Source organism: Contarinia nasturtii, unplaced genomic scaffold, assembly GCF_009176525.2.
Source record: "Contarinia nasturtii isolate CC-2019 unplaced genomic scaffold, AAFC_CNas_1.1 Cnas_scaffold_187, whole genome shotgun sequence".
Taxonomy (NCBI): Eukaryota; Metazoa; Arthropoda; class Insecta; order Diptera; family Cecidomyiidae; genus Contarinia; species Contarinia nasturtii.
Window position 1 is genome coordinate 1,106,565 of NW_022197544.1, and position 20,683 is coordinate 1,127,247.

A 20,683-nucleotide genomic window follows, 5' to 3' on the forward strand; every position below is an offset into this window, starting at 1 on the left:
ATTTCGGCATTAACAAATCAAAATGAATTTAATGTCGAATTCCAAGAAAGAATGCTTATAATTACAAGAAATTTGTCATATTTTTTATTCATAAATTCCAACCAAATTAAAGACGACAAAATGAAAATACCGATAGAACAAAAACTGTAAATAACATTTTCTTTTTTATGACGCACATTGTCTGTTACTGCTTGATATTTGCTTCAATCTCTAAGAAATGAATCCGATTAATAATTTTCATGTGGAAATTCAAAGGAGCAGCGTGCGTGGTTTATTTTTTTATTTTTCACATTCGTTGGTTGTTTGAGATTCAGATAGCGGTTTCATAATGAGAATGAAATGAATAAAAATTCAAAAGGGCATGAGAAATGTTGCCTTGGCCAAAAATGCACTCGAAAACCAGCACCTAAATTAAAATGTCACTGTCACCAGACACATTTATTCTGGATACGAATCAACATCAACTCGAAAAGACCTCACATTTCTCGCAAAATAACCTCACCAAAATGGTTTGAATGGTTTTAAGAATGGTTTGATGGATCAGAGTAAATAGACACACCAGCAGAGAGGGGGGAGAGAGAGAAATAGCTATAGATAGAGCGGGAAGAATAGAAATAGATGGAAAAAAGTTACTATTAAGTTGTGTGATTTTTCTTCGGGTTTCATTGTATTCCAATAGATTGATATTACACGGGTGTGTTCGTCTTCGTTACAGTATCTCTTTCTTATCATATGTCTCAGCCCGGAATGTGCCAACAACATCGACTTCTGATGAAGAACATCGGTCGCTGATGGAAAGAATAAGTTCTGCAATTGTGCACAAAAGATAAACTTGATATGTGTCAATGTCAGATTTTGTGCCGATAAGAATAGACGACACCTAAACACACCAATTTTTCCAATGTTATTGTCATCGTTGTCGCATCCAATCAATGGTGTATGTTGTTGGTGTGTGAAAACGTCACGATTCGCTTGACATTTTTTCACATCGAGCTTTATGTTCAAGCCAAAATATTTGAATTTAACAACAATGCACACATACATCCACATTGCACCACGTTTGATGAAAATGAGCCAATCAACTCAATGTTTTGCTTTTCTTTCATTCGTTCTCATTTATGTATCCAAAAACAAAATCAAACGGACTTTTTTGTTATCTTATATTCGTATTCGGAATGAAAAAGTGCGAAATATGGAGCTGTAAACAAGACAGCCTTTGAGAACGTTATTCGTTAGATCGGCGATGGTGGCTGTTGATTTTTATTCGGGTATGAGGTGTTAATGTGAAAGGCCTGCGAGAGGGAAAAGTTGTCATTTAACATAGAATAAAACACAGAATCAAGAGAAAAGTTTTCAACACACAGCTTCTGGCCTGAAAGCTCAAAGTTGTTTATGTTTGTGTGGATTTTTTTTCAGTGTTAATTTTGAACTTTCAGTTAATGGAAACCCGACTACCAGCTTATTTATTCAATTCTTTGCAAAACTTTCTATTTAGTGTGAAATGTTTCCTTTTTTATCAACAAAATCAAATTTGATTGTGGCTTGTGGTAAATAGTGTCATGCCAAAGGATATTCACAAACTATTTTTCATTTTTCGCATTCTATCTGCTATCTTTGTTGTGACTTGTGATACTGTGTGCTTTGCCTTGGCTCAACCTTTTATATCACACTCATTATCATTTTATTTACATGAACTGAAATTAAAAGTTTTTTTTTAAAGTCAACATTTTCTTTTTCTTGAAATAATTCAATCATAAGTACTAGTTCAATATCCGTAGTTTTTACAATTTTATTCTGGGAAAAAGGTAAATAAAACTTCATCATCGACACTATGAAGAACTGACACAATGAAAAAAAGAAACTAAACACCAAAATTGTGCAGCTTGTGGAAGAAGTTTTCCAAGCGAACAATGGATGGAATAAAACATGTCTGTAAGTTGTTATCGCGTAAGTTTAAACCTTCAAATTGCGAAATGGCATGTACGGAACCCGAACTGTAATCACATCTGCTTCAATGCCGCACAACATGTCGATAGTGATAAGGATGTAAATCCTTCTCAAATGTGCTCGCCTTGCGCGCATTCTTGTAACTTTTGATGGACATTTTAAGGAAGTATTATACAAATCCCACGCTAAACTTAAACAAACAAAAACTCGTTTTGATCAGGAAATATACCTCGAAATATACCTTTCGAATAGTTTAATTAAGAATTACAACAATTTCTTCTTGAAGCCAATTACACTTTGAAAATTTTGAAATTGTTTTTCTCTTTCGTTTGTGCAAAATCAAATAAAAAATCGCTCAAAATTACAGACATTGGAACACAAAACATTTTTCTTGTCGCAATAAAAACGAAACGAAAAGCATTCCATGTAAAATTCGTAATTTTCTCACTTTTATTACCTGATACACTGAGAGAAGATACAGCGAAATACAAAAAAAAAAAAACAGAGAAACAATGAAATTTGATTCGAAAGAGAGAAAAAAAATATTTGATATGCGTGTACATAAATCAAGCCCAAGCGTAATATTCACACAATAAAAATAAATGGTAATAAATGGACCCATGCATTCATATTGTTGTTCGTTTCGATGCCGATTTTCACCACAAACCGTATAATCTGTGCATGAAATATGTATATATTTTTTTGGCAAATGTAATGTATGAACTTCTTCTTTGCACCGAAAATAGAATGAGCAAGAAACAAGGCAAATGAAAGTGAGAGAGAAAAAACGAAAACATGTCGACGGAACACAAGACAGAGCATTTGCAAGAGCCGCCATGCGAGAAGCAATTCTCGCGACGATGAAAAATGAGAAAAGAATGTATTAACGGAATAAAAAGGTAGAATTTTCTAAGGGATTTAGAGAAATTTGCGAATTATTCAACATACACACGAGCAAGTGGTCCTCGAGAATCGACAATGAAAGAAACAGACAGAGAGGAAGAAAAGAAATATATACATATGTATAAAAAAAAAACAACGACAAAGCAAATTTTTGCTGAAGTGAATCTCTCACGATTTCGATAATAAAACGCACAGAGCGCGAAGCAACGAAATGTACTTGTGGGAGCGATTTCTGTGCGGCATTCAAATGACTGAGATGCATTTGAAATGTGATGATCTACCAACAATTTGTAATCAACGGTCTCTGCATTGAAAAATCAGCAAAACGACAACCAGAGTCACAGAAACATGGTTCTTTTACATACGTAATACCACCGATAAATACAAAGCTCGCATTTTGAATCTGCTTTTCGAGAGAGAAAAAAGCCAATGTGTGTACGCGCGTTTATCATCAAGCCAGAAGATTCATTGAAGGTGAATTGTATGTACCACCTTGTGACACTTAAATTTGCGATATCAATGGCCTGCAATCTAAACTTGAGAATATTGATGCATAAACAAAACCACGAATAAAAACCATTGAACGTGAGAATTAATGAAAATGCAGTAAGCGACTTGTTGGAAATGCCATACTAACTGTCAAACATAAAGGCGGATTCAAAGTGCACGAGAAATAGACAGACACATAAAATGCTACAAGTTGCTTTAAAACAGCGATAGGATCCATGTCAGGCACGTCGACATTTTCATCTTAAAATGCTTATTTTTATCATTTTCACCGTTACATTTTACTCTGAATTTCGGTTTATTATTGCCCTGAAATCCATGAACAACGCAGAAAAAAATGAATCAAATTGGCAATGAAAATGCAAAATATAAAAGGGCACGAGAGAGGGCGAAAGAAGCAGTGAACAAATTCAAGTGAAAACAACATACATTTTTAATAATCTTTATACTCAAAAGAACGAGAGAGAGAGAGAGAGAGAGTGCGCAAGAAAGAAATTGTATTTGTTATGCGTTTATATACAGGCAAGGTACTTTTTTTACCCGCATTTTTATTTGATTGTAGCCAGTTTAGTTTATTGCTCGAACACATCACTCTTTGATAACGTCGTTCTTTCGTTCGTTTGTTTATTCGTACGAATTTTTCTATCATTTTTATCGTTGACATTTTTCGTTCGACCGGGAATTTGTTTTTAATGGTTATTTAAGCTTCTGACATTTTCCTCTTGCATTTACATTGTACATTGTCGTTACGTTGCTATTATCTTTCCTCATTTGTGAGTACAGCACGGGATGGTTAACAATTTATTAAACCAAAATATTGAGGGTACAACGGTTCGATAGAAGGGACGAGAACTAAGGCAACGCTAACAGACTGAGAAAATCCAAAGTACCGTTGTACGTGATGATTCGTCTATTGGTAGGCAGATACGTAAACACCGTACAGATATGGATGCTATATCGAAGCAAAGCATAAGATGAAAGCCGCATTTAATGATTTTTTTGTCTATATTCATGCATATAATACAGCATCTATCTGTCAAGAAAAATGCGAATAAAAACGTGATTGAACCCCGTACACAAAAAGGTAGCCAAGCGGGGCAAGAGTCGATGTTTGCATGTAAATATGCGCCTGATGACATTTATAACGTCGAACGTTCTTTTCGCTGTCAAATGGACATTCAAGAAAGAACCTGTTCATCGTGTGAAAAATCGCCTTTCGCTATTCGATTTTAAAATAATCAGAAATCCTTGTATGTACCTCTCTTTGTGTGTGTGTCTGTTCGCTTTAATCAATAGCTAGATAGTTGATAGTGCTGCGAATAACTCGTTCAAGTTTTTAACATATTTATACTGAGAAATGTTCCGTTTACCATTTTCAAGCCGCCTTTGATATGTTATTTCATCGATTGTTTTTCTACCGTTTCATTCAGTCTAAAAATAGATACTTTTTAAGTCGATTGATTTCTATTTGCTAGACAATACATCAAGTGTGGATTATTATCTATAAATATTTTTTACATAGGCGTTGAATGGCTTCGGTCTATAGTTTGTTTCATCACATTTATCGGTCAAGTGTTTGTATCATTGGGTTCCATCGTCGATAGTGTGCAGTTTTCAACATGTTTTTCGTTCTTCTTTTGTTATTGGTTTGTTTGATACACATGTTTCCGAAAAAAAATGTAGCCCCGACCTCGGCCTCGTCACTCTTTTCGTTTTCGTTCATTTTACTTTTTTCGCTTGGCTCGATCTTATCATACGCACACGTTTTTGCACTTTTGATTTCTTGGGCGCCCCTTAAAATTCGACATTTCAAACAAAATGCCACAAATCAAACATACACGCTGTGACATATCTAACTTGTTTTGTGGAAGTGACGGGTTTGTTATCCGCGCTTACATTACTCACTCAAGTTGTTATCATGAGAGAAAAATGTCCATGATAGACAGTGTAGAGTATCTATACAGTAATTTTTAGATACATTTCAAAATTCAATCGAATTCTAATCTAAACCCTCTGATTCCTACGCATGAAGTGAAAAAGACAAATCCCCCACTTTTGAATCGGCGAAAACATCAATAGACATTCCAATACATCAATATATTTGACAGTGAATGAAAAATATTGGTATTGCTATTCATAATGGGTAAAAAAAATTGCTTCAAATTCCCTAATACTTGATGGAAAATTCAAGACTCAATTGGATTATAATCCATTTTCCAGTCGATCTTGCAGAAAAAAAAATGCTGAAAGTATTTGTGGCGCAGCACGCATACCAATTCAGAGAAATTCCGTTCAATTGTGACATAGATAAGATTAAAATAAAGTACAATAAGAAGAAAGTTTTATTGTCTGTTCCGGCGTCAGGTGAGGAAGAGAATATTTCGTTTTCTATCGTTGTCACGCAACATTAAAAAATTAGATCACATTTTATCGAGATTACAAACCGCGTCCTTGCCCAATTCATTAATCACTCATTTCTTCGAACTTTATTCGGCACGAATTGAATAGTTTTCCTGAAAAACTTTGAAACAATAAAATTTTATGGACCATATGAAAGCGGTCACAATTTAAATTAAAAGACATCATTATGGATCGAGTGATATTTGAAATTGCGCTTGTCGGTAAAATATAAATGAAAATGTCGAAAAGAAGTAACAAAATATACAATTTATCGGCTTATAAATGCATAACATAGATCTAAATCATTTCCACTTGATGAATTCCGTACCAACTAAGAAAAGCTCAGCAAAATACTTATCCCATTTCTATGGGCAAATTTAGGGTATAAAAGTTTTGCATTTTTTGCCATTGCTTATTCATTTTATTTATCTTTATTATAATATATTTTGACGGTCACCGAAGTTTTTGATTTGTGTGTATGACAGAGTCAAAGGGAGAGAAAGCGTCACAGCTGGATAGACAAAGTGTTGACAAGAATAGATGACGGACACCATCAAAGAAAACATTGTTTGGAAGGGAGTTTTGTCTTTTGTTGTTTCGTCTTAGTTCATTCAAACAGTTCTTTTTTTTATTACAAGACGAAATGTAACAACCGGAACATTTCCACAGCTGTAAAAAGTTTCATCAATTGCAGCCAAACAAAAATCTCTAAAATATTCTTCTTTCTTCGAAGAGCCCTTCCTTTTAATCCATCTATGTCTCATTTCTATATCTGTTTTCAGTTTTTTTTGCCATTTGTTTATAAACTCGAGTTTGAGCTCTTTTTTTCATCCTCAAAATGTGTTTTCAATGTCCAAAGTTCAAACTTCATAAATTTGCATTTATCAGATGCGCAAGCGGCAAATATTACAATCTATATTGCAATATACCATTCAATTTGTTAACAATGGGATAAATGAGGTGTTGTGGTTTATATATTTTCATGCATTGCTGTTCATTACCGTTTCGGAAATAATGATATTTTTAAGCGGCAATTAGATCCAATGATAAAATAGTGAAATGAAGCAAAAACCAATTCCAAACCAAACAATAAACATATTCGATTAGATGTGGTGAAACCAGACCCAATCGATTGAAAAGTAATTTATCAAACATCGACTAACTATTTTAATAACTAGTTATACATGTTGTACAACTGATCGAGGTGGCATTCTCGGATTCATTAGTATGACAAAGTTTTTCTAGTTGCTTGATCTATCCGAAGCTAGTAGCACGTGTGCATAATAAAAAAGGAGCTTTGGAACAAAAGTTTAAGAAAATGTGCTCTTTTTTGACAACATTCAAAATTGAGACACATTTAAAGTGAGTCTTTTCATCGCATTTTTTCAAAACTAATTCCATTTTTTCGAGTTAGATTTAAGTTTTAAATTGTTCAATTAATTTGAATTGTTGAAAAATATGCAAATAAATATTGTCTCCGTGCAGATTTATCGGAAAAAACTAAAATTGCTTACTTTTATTTATCTCGAACATTTCGAGTGTCGCTGTAGAGACGCAATATATGAAATAATCGCTGAGTATATTTATGTTCGAAAGAATTATAACCTACATTGGGGGCTTATTTGTGTACTTAAATATCTTTGTACAATGGCTAATAACATCGAAGCAACTTCAAGATATTCACATTGACTTGCGAAAGTAATAATTAAATCGATTCGATAGGCAATTTTTCTGTAGTAAAAAAAAACATCTGACAGGGTCGATAGGAACCTACATCGAATTAATGTTGGCTGGAATCGACAGGGCCTGAAGTTGAAAACAGTCTCTATCATTACATTAGAAAAAAATGAAAATGCCACTCAATTTTGCCTGCTTTTCCGATCGGATCCAACAACTTCAGCCTGCTTTACAAGCATTTAGTGCATGCAATCTTATTCATTGAGCGGTTGAATCATTTGAGTAATCAATAATGCGCGATGGTAGGTAGATGAGTTGGTTAGTAAGTGAATTCGATATCAATCCTAATGACTCCCAAAGTATTCCGAAAGGAGAAAAAGGACTGCTGAATTTCATTCTATCACATTGGAAAAGCGACAAAATCAATGTTTAGTTTTGCAATCCTTGTCAATGACAGTATTGCGGATATGATGCTTAAGAGCAAAAGCATAAAACAAGTAAAAAGGTCTACATTCATGGTTCATTTCTTTTAAACCAAAAAAAATCAATGGCTGGCATTATACAGGTACGCGTTTCTTCAGATGACCTGAATGCCAACCAAGTATCCGTGAGCTAATAAAACCACTTTTGGAGTCATTTTAGAAAATATACATGCAACATGTTTTTGTTTTACTTTCGGTTAAAAATACGAAGAAAAAAACCATCTCGAATTCATTTGACCGAAATGGAAATGGCAAAATAAAAATCGGATAAAATGTGTGAGAGAGGGATTGCAAGAAAGCAAAGAAAAATGTATAAAGAAAAAAAACGAACTTCGATTATTTTCTGTGAATGAGGCCATTTACTTAACCGACTCAGACATATTAATCGTTCGTATAGCTTGACCTCTACATTTAGTACTATGATTAAAATTCCGTTTTATTCCATTTGACCACATTTGAATTTTTCTCTCGCCACTCGTTAAAATAAGACGATATTGACCACACACGAAAAACTTACACACATATACAAACATCACACAAATACACAGAACGAAAACGCTTAGAAATTACAAATTAATTTCAATTTAGTAATTATTAAATTACCGCTGGCTTTGTTATTTTTCCATTCTTTCATGTAACCGTAACACTGCACACACACAGTGTTATATATTGAATTGAGCTTTCCGCTCTTTTTTGCGTTCTCTTTCTCTGTGTGCCTCGCGCAGTACTGTAATTATTCATGTTTAGCCGCGGGTACATCAACCACTATACAAGCCGAACGATTTACACGCACGCACACTCTTACCAATAAAAAAACCAAAGTATATTACTTGTTGTCGATTGACATTACATGCATTTCTCATTTTATTTATTATAGCGCACTATATTTTTTTCATTCGCTGTTTCATTATTCTCTGTTCAAATAATACAAGCATTGTTTGACTTTGAAAACAAGTCTACAATGCTTGATTTTAACGGAAAATAAGAGAAAGAGGGGGCGAAAGTATGCATTCAATTAAAAAAAACCGGTGACATTTTTTTCCATCAATTTTTTCATTACGTTTTATTTGGCTTTTGGCCAGGGAGCAAGAAATGCCCACGCGCAAATAGATTCAACTGGCCAGGTGGAAACTAATTAAAGTATTTTCAATGAATACTACAATTCTGGATACATAGATTTGAATGGTACTATCCAAAAATCAGAGTGGCACTTCTGTAGAATGCGAAATATTAACACATAAAAAAATAATTCAACTTTCAATGTCAATTTTTTTTCTTAATTGAAATTAAACGAGAAAAAGAAATCAACTTGCGTGCATTGTTCTATCTTATAATAGAACAGCGTGCCACAATCAAATGAATTTCACGATTTTGGTTTGCAATATCGAATCATATTTACGACAGACATTAAATAGTTCTGAACATTGTTTTATTATGTGCAGAAAAAGAGCGAAAAAAAACGATTTGTCAAAAGAAGAGAATTACCATATTTCAAAAATGAATTATGCATATAAATAAAATGGCTTCAATAAGAATAACGAGAAAATTTATTTCTTCATTAATCTTATGCTCTCGTTGCTTTTTCTTTCTTTCTCTGTTACCCTTTCCCAACAACAAGACTCTTGGTGTACATTATCTTGTTCGTCTCCATTTCCCAATGGGTAAAAACATAATTTTAATTTGCTTTATTTTCTCATTGAATTGCCATTTACAATTTATACTTGTCCTTTTTATTTTTGCCCAATGCCAATTTTTGTATTCTCGATTCGCTAATTCAATTAGTTGCATCTTCTCTTAGATGCTCCCTCGAAACATTGAATATGATAAAATCATGTATACCAGCCAGCACACACATAAAAAAAGAGTCACAGTAGACAATTTGAATGGTGGCCAATAAAAAGAAGGTTAAATTTATTCGTTCGAATGGGAATTTCTGCTGCGTCAACATTCATTCGTATCAGACCAATGGGATCTCGTTGAACGTGATTGTTAAATTATGAACAAAAAAACAATACTGCTACTCCTTTTTTTATCTTGCTGCACCGATTAAATACTATAACAACGATTGTATAATTCAATCATTTTTTCTTATCTCGTTCAATCATTTCATATTCAGCATTTTTCTCGATTTTTTTTTTCGTTTTTCATTTGAAGACATATTCAGAAGAGATCACAAATTGAGCAGAGTTTTCACTATAGATTTAACTTGATTGTGTTGGTACTATTACGATAAATTAATTTTCAAAGATTGAAAAATGCATTTCAATCAGTACTGAGGGTAATTTAACTGTTTAGGCCGCGTTTTCTTTTTTGTGTACGGGTAAACTCACTGTTTGCATAATATACTGGCTCAAAGGAGCTAATGCATTTCTGAATGTTGATATCGAATTTATATCTATTAATATCTTTAGCAGACCTGCATTGTCTTCCTCCTATTTTCTTTCTATGCGTGGAAAAGTAAAATATGAAAAGTGTAGAATATGATAATCTCTTTATTTCATCGATGACATGCGGCTTATTTTCACGGAATTATTTTTCCAACGCACGCAATTCTAAGAATAAGACGATAAACAACAACCTGCCCCCATAGAATGTTTTTTTTTTCTTTGTCGAAATTGAATGGCATCGATCAATGATTGATATGCTCGATGTATATTTTCTTAAGAATAAATGAGCGCGCGTACACACATAATTGAAGCGTCAGCTGACTCCCGTGTAATGACAGACTCATTAATTTTTCAAAAGCTACACCAAACTTTTCTATTAATTCACAAAGACTGTATACTCAAGCGTAATTCATGCACAACGACATACCGTATAAATATTTATGTAAATAATAATTTCAATTTAAGCAGAATTATTACATTTGATGTCAGTACTTTTTTTGAAAATGGTGTGACGGTAAAAATCAGCCGGACGTAAGCGGTTTCCATTTCGTTAAGATAAAGGTAAGTGTACCGAGGGAGAGAGAGAGAGAGAGAGGAGATGGAAGAGGGAAGAGAGTAAGCCTAAGCGAAATTATACGAATGGTTATGAAAGGACCGAACATTTTTAAAAAAAGTGTTTCATAAAATTTCAATATTTAATATTGATCAGGCCAGGCCAATGTTGTTACAGTTCGAGTTCAACAACGGGGGCGAAAAATTGTTTTTTATGCTCGAGTGGAGTTTTAATGAGAAAAAAAAATGCTTAAACGTCTTACAAACACAAAAAAGAAGCGGAAAAAATACACGAAAATTGTTTTTTAATTTGGAATAAAACTGATTCAAGAATGTTGGTGGGAAATACAAACAAAAGCCCTTCGACATTTCAATATTCATTATCACTTTAAAGTACTTTTCATTTGGACAAGTACTAAAGACTTTGTGCGCACCCCAACTTGATTATTTAAAGCGTAGCTGTTGGTTTACGAGGTTCTTTTATATGCCATTCGCCATCTCATTACTATTTCGGCTGGGAGGCATATAGAAATCTAACGCTCACGCGTTTACTATGCAAAAAATACAGCCGAAAAAAAAATAATAATGTTGCGCGCAAATCGCATTTTCGGATGTAAAACAAAAGTCGTGCCTTTATCGTACCATACTGAATACAAATCATTTGGGAGATTACAAAAATAAGTCAAGTAACTGTGCATAGTTACTTACTTCAACTAAGCACATTCATTTGGGCAGTGAGGAAAAATGCCAACGATTACAAAGATAACATTGCTTTAAGATGGAAATGAAAATATATATGCATTAACTAGCCAGAACGGAATTTAAATTATGATCTTGTAGCATAGCATGCAGTAAATCATCGTCTTGGTTACACTTTCAATTATTTCACGCATACAGGATATCGACACATAAACTAAATACACGCGGCGTCCGACAAACAAATGGGCCCAATCTTTATCGTCATATTTTTTTTTCAAACATCAATGTGGCCCAAATGTGTTTGGATATCATATTAATTTGCAACACAAACAAACGCTCACTATATTACACAATTTCTATTTCATTCGTTCGGCGAGGAGCTATAAGCAGAATAAAACTAACGAATTACATTTACGTATAATAAAGAGCGTATTTCGTGTTACGTTCATTAAATGAAGGACTTATTTCTTCTATCTCTTTGCGCATGATGTGTCGCTCATTTATCCGTAAAAGAAGAAACGCAACGAAAATTACGATGAAATCTAGACCCAAAGACGATAAAACAGAAAGAACTAAAGAGAATAAAAATATATATGCTGAAAACATAAACCGAGTTTACACCAGCATTTGATTATGATCGAAAAAAAAAACCACAGGTATTATGCGGCTGCACTTCATTTTTCGATTTAACTTTACAACGTTAGGTACGAGCAACTCAGACAGAATGAAAAAAAAAACCACATGCTTAAATACACATTTTCTTCATTCACTCGTGTACAAAATTTTATTTGTCTTGTAAATATATTTGATCGGATTCAGTCACTGGTACACGAAAATACCTATGCAATGGGATCAAAAGATACTTTAACATCGTCTTATGCATTAAGAAACCTTTGCGTTGGCATTTCACCAACAATGTAACATCATTACAATCTTTTAATATGTATTAACAACTTGAGTCGTTTTACGCGACGCCACCCGCTCTCGCTCGTTCTTTTTTCTCACCTTTCCAATTGTTTGCATTATTCTTATCTCGTTCTCTCTATCGCATTCGTAAAGAAATCAAACATTTTTGGGCCGTTTTTCCTAAAGTGGTTTTTTTCTAAATGAGCGACTGCAAACAAAGTAATTTGGCGATTTCCAAAAAAAAAAAATGTTAATGTAAAACCAATATAATGAGAACAAAAAATACATAGTACATTTAATCGTTTGTCGGTAACCAAAAATATCAACAGCGATGAAGAAAAAAGAATTTGAAGCAATTAACAATGAACAGATAGAATAGAAAAAATCGGCAGCAATGCGCCACTTGCAAAAAAAGAGTAAATTCTCAACAGTTGGTGTGAATATGGTTCTGTTTTGGAGAGGAAAAACTACATGCCAACCACGCCGGTAGTGATCAATTAGTGTCAAAGTGAATATATGATTAAAAAATACATCAACGCAGTATTCGCAATTTCGAATAAATGATAGTTTAGCATCTGCAATTATCTCTTTTTGTCTATTTTTTACCTAGTGGACAAATTATGTTTCAAATATGCGGTAAGCCAGTAAAAATTCGAAAGAAAAATCTCAAAGTTCGATTTTAAAATAAAATACTCGGTTGCATGTAAAAATGAAGGAAACCAAAATTAAAGAGACAATATTAATTCCGTGAATGGAAAAGATAACGAATAGAATTATTAAAATGTTATTTCTACCATGACTTTTGCACTGTTCATTACTTGTATGAGGATTTATGTGTTGCATTTACATCGTATTTATCCAGCGGCTAGCCGCCATAACAAGAACACACAGTATCATGAATAGACTGGTAAGAGAGCGGTCAGCTCTTGTGAATACATTGCATTTTCCATACACAAGTAAATTAACAAGTGGGTAAGAGGGATAAAGAGTGAAGAAAAAAGCAAGTGGGTTAAAATAGATAAACTACTTTCTACAGAAAATTATGTCATTTGTGTTCACTTTCTATTTTTAAAAAAATACACTCCATGGTCTACATCAGATGAATCCTTGTACTTTTGGTTCCATTTGTTTTTGTTGCATTTGTTGTGTCTTTTGATTTTGGGTGTATTTACATTTTATACCGAAGACTTTTTTTACGTTGTTCGTATTGAATCTTCCAAAAGTATTTTTATGTGACCGTTGTTAATTTTGCAGCCATTTTTCTTCTTTTAAATTTCGTGTCGTCCCAATTAAAATTCGAGAGACGTCTTCGTGTGCCGAGTTACAGGCTAAATTAGAAATAAATATAGAAATGAAAGCTAGAGAGCTTTCAGATTTTCTTATTTCCAGTCCATTCATCGTTATAACAGATATAATAGATGATCGCAATACGATTTTTTTTGCATAAATATAAATAATAATATGTTGATTTGGAAATTGAATCGAAAAAACAGACGACTTGCGATTGTATCAAAATAGAATTTGATGGTAAACAAAATTCGTAAGAAAATCAAATTGAAAAGTCACGAAGAAATTGACAAAAATAACATCGAATTTTGAATGAAAGCATCAACAACAACAACGACAAAATACAACGTAGAATCAAATTTGTTTTTCATTCAAATGAAATCGAATATGAAAAGACGTGACAATTGAAATATCTGATGGATACATATGCGGAGTGAGTAAGTTATAGGTAGGTATGCGTGCAGATAGAGCACACACACACACACACCAGAGACAGAGAGTAATTTCGCAGAATTTTTGCATGGGTAAGCATTTCAGTGGAACGACAACAATCTCACGGTACAAATCACTCAAATAGATAGCATTTATTTACTTCCCAATTCCGTGTATGTTTTGGCTAAATCGCTATGAAAAAGTGAATCCATTTAATATGCCATCGAAATTTTCACGAAAAGACGTTTATACGAAAATTCGCTACAAACTTATAGACGCGTATTCGCTTAACATCAACGCCAAAATAAAACATTCGATTACAAAACCTGATGTTACGGCAGCCATCAAATCGTTTGGTAATTCGATTTACGCACCGTCTTAAATTTGACAGCATTTAAATCGCCTACATGCTCTAAAGCATTGTAACATAAATAAATACACTGACGATGAAGCTTTCTTCTTTTCAAGCCGATTATCAAATATTCTATAACGTGGCAGTCGATTGTATGACCTAAATGAGCATCTCTCTCTATCTCTCTCTCTCTATCTTCATGATCGATTTTTTCATGTTTGGTTAACACATAACAGGAGCATGAAAACTTTCGAAGGGAATAATTTGATTATTATTTGATTTTGCTCGTTTTTTTCAATTCGAATGAGCAAAGGAAAGATTGAATAATATTAACAAACTGTTGAACAGTCTATATGTCTATCCTGTGCATTGTACGATGTAGTTTTATTAAGTTTTTATGCAAAATTCATATTCAAATCAAACTTATTCATTCGTGCAGACAATATCTAAACAAAGAATCTAAATGGATTGCATCTGCCATTTTCTCATAAACATTCTATACATATCGTTTTTATTCGATTTTCAAATCAGCAGCAACTATAGTTTTTCTTCTTTTTTTTTAATCAGTATGGCGATGGCGACAAATGAAAAAAAGAAGCTAATATCAGAAAATACATATCCGGAATAGATGGAAACACTTGGGCAGATACGACATATACGATTATGTAGTGTACATGCTAATAAAGACACGATGCGTTTATTTACTATGAAAAGCCGAAAATATCACAAAAAAGAGAACCCTTTTGATTGCGCGCTCATTTTCTCTCCGGCATAATGGTTATTAGATATAATTTTCCGAAAAAAATGCTCCAAAAGCCACAGAAATTCAATATTGTGCGTTCAGTTGCCCTTAGTTCGTTTGCATTCTCAACGGAATATGAACAACTATTTATCCATTTTGTGTGCGCCACCCAGACAACATCACTAAATGGAATTCTATTTCATTCGAAGGAGATCTTGAAATTGTATTTGTAGGACAGTTATACTAACTTTTGAAATGGTTGTGGTTACGAATTTATGACCGAACTTCCGCTATTCATCCAATTCAGCACTGTTTCAGCTCGATGATTTCCTTTTTCTTTTCGAATATTTATAGTAGTTTTAGGGATCGGATGCACTCTCTCTCTCTCTCTCTCTCTCTCTCTTCACTCTTACACACACAACAATGTCAATTTCGATTGCTTGAAATGATAACGATTTCGGACAAGTTAGATTTTTATTTTTAGAAATACACTACTTCACATCTTTTATGGTGGACTGGACTTTTTTCGCTATGCGTCATGATCAAAAAGGTTCAATTGTTTATTATTTTTTTGAGAAGGGGCTCTTTCTTCACACAGTATACCAAATATAAATTTCCGCAAAAATTTCTTGAAATAATTCAGAATGAATGATAAACAACTTTCTTTTTGTCAGCCAAATTCACAAAACACTTGATGTAGAGAAAAAAATATGGATTTAATTTCCTTTTAAATTTCCTAAAAATCAGCAAATTCAGTCGTTGTTCTATAATAGCATTATTATTGATCACAACATATAAAGCTTGTCACTCGAAAATACACATCACACCGGATGGTATTTGATTTTGGTAATGCAAAAGTTCCGGAATTGTGCTCTTTTTTTGTTAAACCCACAGATGATTTTACTGGTGACGATGATCGACACTGGTCACATTACTCATCATCTATCCTAATGATGTGGGCTCGTTTTTACCCTTTAAATCACAAATTTCATCAAGAACTATCTTTTATTCTCTTTCTGTTTGTCAAACGATGGATGTATATTGTGCGATTGTCAATACTTCGTAGGCATAGAAATTACAAATGTTTTTTTTAAACAACAGTTAATACCTCTATTCCATAATTTAATTCGCACCCACAATATTCTACTGTTTAATTCAATTTATCGGTTTATTTTTAAATGTACACAATGAATTCCAAACGCATGAGATAGGTTTTTCTCTTTTTTACACCGCAGGTTCAATTCAACTTTCGGGTATAAACTATTTTAATATTCACACACACCGAAAATCGGTTCGACTGGCTTCGTGTAACTATTTTTTATATTTGAAACAATGTAATAGCACCCAAAATGTGTGTTTTATTCAAGCGAAAGTTATACGCGTGTCATATTCACAACAGATTTCAATCGCAACTGCCAGTTCAGTTCTGAAACATTCAACAGCGAAACACAACAAAATTCGGAAAATACAGCAACAAATTGTGATACACAACACCACTATATCGCATCGACGGGCTGTCTATTGAGTAGGTAGGTAGTCGTTAGCCGCACACACATAACATCCCATTTTCGACGAAAACGATTCGAGCGCGCGAATTCAAATCGAAGCCAAAAACGTCAGTAACCATCTCAATTCGGTTGGAAAACGCATGCCACACGGTCCCTTTCTGGATGCGATCCATTCACCGTTTCATGCCACACACACACACACACAAACAAACGAAGAAGCACGAACACACCAGCGGTCTACAAGCTTGTGCGACAAAACACTTTCATTGGAAAAAGCATACGGTATGAATAACAAAGCACACCGCATTCGCTTACTGTATGTATCGCGTGTGTGGCATCGAACAAATTTATGTGGAAAATATTGAAAGGAAAATTCACTGTAAATTTTCTCCACCTTTGTTCAATGGAATCATAGCGTCACGAACATCAACCGGAGTTGTATTTAGCATGTGCTTTTTGCAATTCATCACACACACACAACGCTTCTATCTAACATGCTATTTGTATAGAGTGGTCGTGCATTTTAATTCATTTTATATGCATGTGATTTTTGTTGTTACAACGGCGCTGTAGTTTTCAACTGTTTTGGCTGCAATATAACACACAATCTTTCATCAAATACTGCATGATATACAATATAATTTTAATGCACTCACAGGTGTTTTTCGATGAACGAATGCGGCAAACGAATTGATGTAAATATTTTGGCGAATCTATTGTTCGTTTGCAATATATATGGTGACAACGTTTTATTTTTCTACCTCGTGCAGTCAACTTAAATAATTTTCCCATGTGATGTCTGCAAAACAGAAAAAATACCATTTGGTTTGAATTTTTTTGTTCACTTGAAAGATCGGTGTTTTCGACCCTTTTAAATTTGCTATGTCCTTTTTTCGATGTTTCAACTTTAAAAAAATAACCAAGACAAGATAAGATCAATGTTCTCTTTTGCACATTTTCGTAAACATTTGACTGTACATTTGCATTCAATGATTTATCTAATGATTGTGAAGTCGGATAGACACAACAAAAAAAAGAGAAAACGATGTACATGACCGTGCCAACATATACAACAAGAGCAGCTGAAGAGTGAATTATATCTAATGTGATTTTATTGGTGTTCGCAACCGCTGTGCATTTTCAGAAGAGCTTTTAGTATAATTGCCAATTAAGGTAATGTAAAAAGAATGAAAATAGAGAAACAGTGGCAGAGAATGAGCGACATTTTTCCAGTTTAAGAATCAACCAAAGTGAAAGAGCATGTGTGTTTGGATACATTGGTTGTTGGTTGATGAGATGAATAAACACACACACGCACAAAATACATTATAAAACTATATGATTGAATTGATTTCTGTTATTTTCCTGCTTCACTTGCCATTTCCTCTACGGATTTATACATATATGTATGAAAAGGATGTGAAAATTTTCTTTGCATTTCATGGTTGAGCAATAGATTGAACAAGTTGTTCATACATCGACAAAGGCATTATTATTATGCCGATTGATTATTCGCTTATGAAATCGCAACATCCTTTTGTTTGTCTATAATGATGGTTATCGTATGATACAATATGCTATCCATGGAATTTTCAATGACATCGCATAAGAATTCATTCAATCGATTCCTTCAAAGACATACTTAACATTCTATACACATTTTTATATTTGATACATATATTGAATTTTCCAATAACTGAATCATTTCGATGAATTTCATTCAAAACCGTTGGCTAAACTTTATATGTGATCATTTGCATTTTTTTCATATAATTACTGAATCTTAAATGATGTCTCATATCTATTATATAAATACGCTAACATCAAATTTTCCTGCCCACAATTTTTATCGGATCGAAATTTTAAGCATATCCGACCAAAACTGTGGCTAGGAGAGCGAAAATGATTTTTCATAGAAAACCACATATTTGGTGTTGTTGTGTTTCTCTTTGAAACCCATATCATTTCACACTAACTATAATAATGTGATAGTATGAAATGACTTCAGTAATTGTTAAAAAATGGAAAATAACGAATTTAATTTAATAAATATCGAATAAATTGTTTCAATCCGCAATATACGACGATCGCTTTATTCCTAACAAATGTAATACACAACGTACACATGAAACGTCATTGCATTGCTGTTAGAATTTACACAAGTGTGTATTACTGCGGATTAATATGGATTACTACTCACAACATAGAATTACTTTAAACAAAAATTATTATTCTAGTACTGCTCTGCCCCTAGACTTTATTATTCCTCTAACTATAAGGGGCGTCCGTAAAATTTCGATCAGGGGACAGAATGACAAATGAAAAATGAGCACAATTTTTAAAAAATCGACCACATCAAAAATACAGCGTCGCTCAAAATTATTTGTGGTAGTTTTACGAGGTTAAAATCAGCGACAACAAAAACTTTTGGAAAATTTTGATTTGATATTAAGTCTCAAACCAAACACTGACTATTCCTACATACAAAAAAATATGCGGTTAAATCAAATGAAGATGCGGTTATTAGGTAGTGTGCGGTCATATTTTCATCCGTTTTATAATTTTGTGTTCTAGAATTGACCGCAATTTACCGCATTCATAGTATACTATCAAATAATATTTGTTAAAGAAAATATAAAATAATATTTTTGACGTACGAGTGTCATACTCGTACGTTGTGAATCAAATGCTTGATTTTGACGGTGCTTGATTGTGTGGTCAAATTAACTATGAATGCGGTAAATTGCGGTTAATTCTAGAACACAAAACTATAAAACGGATGAAAATATGACCGCATTGAGATCGCAGACTACTTAATAACCGCATCTTCATTTGATTTTTTTTGTGTGTATACTTCTATAATATAGGTATATCTGAACGCAGCGTCTAAACAATAAAATGGCATTCACTCGCAGCGGTCGAATAACATTTTCCAAAATTATATTCAAATGCCAATAAAATGGAATTCGCTGTATGTCAAGCGGCTCAATAATAGAAAAGCCACAGAAAACGCATATTTGCTAATGTCATACGGAAAATGTAGTACAAATGAAGTTATTGGTTATCAATGGTCTATGAATGGCTTAAGTTCAACATAAATAATTAGTTGTATTGATAAAAAAAATGTGTATTATATCGATAAATAGATCACCCAAAAGATTTGTTAAACATCCAAAAAAAATGGGCAATTGCTGATGACTGCGTGACGAGCCACACAAAAATTGATTTTCACATGACGTCACATGAACCAAACAAAAATATTGTTCCCTTATCAGTTTCTATTGTGGTTAAAATGTGTATTCAATGGAAAATATTTTTCAATTTCACCCCAGTAAATGGCTGATTTTGTCCAGCATGTGACTGATACGAGCATTTATCGTATAAGAAAAAGTAACAATACAGATTGCAAAGAACTTCGATTAAATTTTTAAAAGCATTCCATTCCACAATCAATGATCGAACCTGAGCGGTGACCGTTGAAATACCAGAAACGCAGTACTTTTTTTAAGAAAGAAAGAAAATGTAATCATGTGATGATACAATAGATGCTTGTGCTATTCACACATCACATCGTTTTGGAAAATTTACAATCAATGTAAACTGACAATTCGTTTAAATGAGAAAATTTCTCAGAAAGATGTATTGACTTAATTATGGATTGGAGAGAGTCGGTTATTGTCTATACTCATTGAAGTTTCGTTTTTCTTCGTTATAGCATCCAACAATAATGTTGTCGTATAAACATTAATCAAACGATTGACGTTAAAATAAAAATAGCCATCGGTCTATTCACTTTGCTACTCATACATGGTAACGGAAGTGGCCACAACACACAAGGACATAACGCCAATGTTGAATGTATTGATAATAAAAATCGAAAACAATTTTAACGTCAGCAATCA

General features: G+C 33.4%; 1 protein-coding gene across 4 annotated transcripts in view; it reads right to left on the reverse strand.

The window, feature by feature from the left end:
* The window catches only part of LOC116336785 (octopamine receptor beta-1R-like), a 65,432-nt gene extending 48,764 nt beyond the window's left edge, over positions 1-16,668 (reverse strand). Inside the window, exon 1 of one of the 4 annotated variants that reach the window (XM_031760914.1) lies at positions 16,382-16,668. The gene's annotated coding sequence lies outside the window, so the exon portion shown is untranslated. Of the gene's footprint in view, positions 1-15,521; positions 16,059-16,381 lie in introns of those variants that run through there. The other 3 variants (XM_031760915.1, XM_031760916.1, XM_031760913.1) reach the window with 3 other exon arrangements.
* Positions 16,669-20,683: the final 4,015 nt, after the last annotated feature.